This window comes from Malania oleifera, chromosome 5 (assembly GCF_029873635.1).
Source record: "Malania oleifera isolate guangnan ecotype guangnan chromosome 5, ASM2987363v1, whole genome shotgun sequence".
NCBI classification, from domain to species: domain Eukaryota; kingdom Viridiplantae; phylum Streptophyta; class Magnoliopsida; order Santalales; family Ximeniaceae; genus Malania; species Malania oleifera.
In genome coordinates, this window is record NC_080421.1 from 74,182,395 (window position 1) to 74,185,730 (window position 3,336).

Consider the following 3,336-nt stretch of genomic DNA (forward strand, 5'->3'; position numbering starts at 1 on the left):
CATATGAGACATTAATTAGTTGAAGAATCTTTATATGTGGAAAATATGTGTCGTGTCCTTGACTTTTTGTGATATTTTTGTGGAGCATGCATTAGCTTTTCATTTCATGCGCATTTCTATTTCTTATTCTTTCTTCGACTCATTCTTCATTTTTTATCTTTCCTTGATCAATCAAGACAATGATTACACTACGTTTGTTATCTACATACCATCAACGGGAATTGAGTTTGAATAGTGGTCCATGAAATAAGTCTATCTCTAAGGGTGGCTCAGCCTTCACATCTTGAGTAGGCTACAAGACCTAGGTTTCTATCTCCCCACTAGATGTCACCTCTAGGCTAGCAAATCAAAAACAGAGACTAGTATACAAAGAATCATCCAGAAAAAGGAGAATTGAGTTCCATGAACTCTGATTTGATGTTAACACTCAGAAGGACGATAAATAGCTCAAGGATATCTCACAAGGTGTCATTGTCACCACGGGTGTTCTTTTAGTGCTCAAAAAAGACCCTAAGTGCAGTGAATCATGTGAATGTGTTTATTAAGCCTCATGAGATACCGTGTTAATACAAGAAATTATAGAGCCAGATTAACACGAGTGTACGACCAATCAATTCTTCATGGAGTCATAAAATCATATGAAGAGAAACTATGCATGAATGACCCAAGTGTGTAATTCTTAAGTTATACACACGTATGTGAAGGGCATAAGTTAGTGTTAAGCATGACATAATTCATTGTAATTCTTCAGTACTCTTCCTTTCTTTCATTTTTTTTTTTTAAATTTTTTAATTTTTTAATTTTTTTTTTGCTTTTGTTTTAATATAAAACCAAGTATGTATACATGCACAGTATCACATGCAAATTCTCACCTCCCCCCAACTAAAATGGAACATTGTCCTCAATGTGAAAGCATAGGGGAAACAGAAAAAAAAAAAAAAAAACTTTCCACGGGAAAAGTAGGGCGTACCTGGGTGAAGAAGTAATGGAAAAGGAAAGTTGAATTAAAGAAAAATGTACATATCAATAAACTAAAAATAAGACAGAATGAAATAAAATGAAACAAAGGAAATAAAAACATCATAGTGTGTTTGGAGGAGGCTCGGGAGGAATTTCGTCTAGTGGGTGTAGATTTATGAATTGAACTGGCGGGTCTCCAAATTTGAGTCACCACATTGAGTCAGTTTTGTTATATGCACAGAATTGATCTCTGAATAAATCAATGCTCTCCACAATATCAGACAACACATTTTCAAATTGTCTTTCTTGTTTTAACAAGAAATGATCCTTATCTAGTATAGTTTCCAGGAAATATACTTCTTTAAGAACTGGCCTTTGAGGAAAAGTTTTCAGAACTGTTACCTTTGGTTCTTTAGAAGCATCAACATTAAAATTTGTACCTGGTTCCATGAAGGTTAAACTCTCACCATTCTGTTCAACTTCTTCATCTGGTGCACCAGTCACCTTACCACTGCTTAGATTTGCTTCGGCATTGCAATCATTGGCATTTGCTTCAATAGAGAATGATGGTTCCATGATTGCAATCTGCACTTGAGTATCTGGATGGGCTTGAAATTTGGATTCATCTATCTCCAAATCATTCAATAATGTGTTCATCCTAGTCAAATCGGTGCTTATCTCGTTGATGGCTTGAGAAGTTTAAGAGTTGATCACATTTTGGCTTGCCATGAACTGTTGCAAGCTAACAGTTAGCTGCTGTATGGGATCTTCCATTTCCCTTCTCTGCATTAGAGGAGGCTAACTTGCAAAGTAAGAGGGTCCCGAGTCTTGGCCAAATGCTGCATAAGGAATGTATTCACTTTGTTCCTGTGGAGATGGCCCCACTTGGTCATTTTTCTAGGTGAAATTTGGATGACTCCTCCAACCTGCATCGTAAGTGTCAAAATAAGGCTCAGAAGAAATTTTAAAAACCATATACAACGAGTTAGATTGATCAAGCAAAACTTCCTTAAGAGTAGGAATAGTTGGACATGCATCAGTCGCATGCCCTGGATCCTCACATATGCTGCATTTTTCAAAAGATGAAGGGAAAACATGCATTTCATTTACTTTCTCAAGCTCAATGGAATCTAACCTTTTGGACATCAATGCAAACCTAACATTCAAATTATCAACTTCTTTCAATGGATACTTACCACCCCCAGTAATACTTTTTTGCTTTTCAGATCTATCATACACATAAGAGACATCCCAAGCTTGGGCATTTTCAACCAAATAATCAAAATAGTCAAAAGCTTCTTCAGGCCCTTTATTAAAAAAACTCACCATTTCACATTGTTTCTACAAATTGCCTCATCTTTGGTTGCAACCCCTCTTAGAAAAAACTGATGACCCTCCAATTCTCATACCCATGGTGGGGACATGCATTTAAGAAGTCTTTGAAACGTTCCCAACACTGATAAAATGTTTCAACATCCTTCTGGCCAAAATTCATGATTTGTCTTTTCAAAGCATTAGTTCTTTGCATGGGAAAAAAATTATTTAAAAACTTAGTTTGCATTTCTTGCCCAGTCCCAATGGGTCTTGGTCTTAAGGAATTGGACCAGGTTTTTGCCTTGTCTTTTAAAGAAAATGGAAACAATTTCAGTCTTATTACCTCCTCAGTGCATGTTCTGTCCATGAATGTGGAACACACTTCTTCAAACTCTTTAATATGCAAATATGGGTTTTCAGATTCAATGCCATGAAAATGAGGTAACAATGGAATCATCCCAAGTTTAAAATTAAAAGCATTTGCATTCAAAGGTAGAATAATACAGGATGGGGTGCTGGTCCTAACAGGTTGCAAATATTCTCTAAGTGTCCTATTTTGTTTCTCCATATTATGAGGTTTATTCTCAGCCATGATGCTACACGTGACAGATGGTCATTCAAGTGATTCAAGTGAAACAGGTTCACTCGATAACGAGGTGGATGAGTTTGTTCTGACTAGTCTAAATGTGTTATCTCTAGCCCAACTAGACATACAAATTTATTATAAATAGAATAAAAGCAAACAGGTCAAAAGAAAGGAAGTAGATATCACCCAGGCTGTGAAGACGTTCACAGTTCTATAAACACCTCTCTGAAATCTGAGAAACACTTCGATGACACTTATTGGTCCCCGACAATGGTGCCAAAAACTTGACTCGTTCTAAGTTATGCTTCCAAGTGCAGAAGTGTCAAGTTGCATCAAGGATGAGTCCAGGATCGTATTCCACAAGGACCACTGAGTATCAAAGCATTTATGACAGTTTAGTGAAATCCTGTTGCTGCAAAATGTGGTTTGAAAGTCTTTTGGGTCTTTTATGATTTTGAAAATACGAAACAAAATAG

At 36.4% G+C, this 3,336-nt stretch overlaps 1 non-coding gene across 1 annotated transcript; it reads left to right on the forward strand.

Annotated features, from left to right (window-relative positions):
* Positions 1–2,366: 2,366 nt before the first annotated feature.
* LOC131156844 (small nucleolar RNA R71) lies at positions 2,367–2,474 on the forward strand. The gene has a single exon (XR_009137113.1). It is a non-coding gene; the product is annotated as a small nucleolar RNA R71 (small nucleolar RNA).
* Positions 2,475–3,336: the final 862 nt, after the last annotated feature.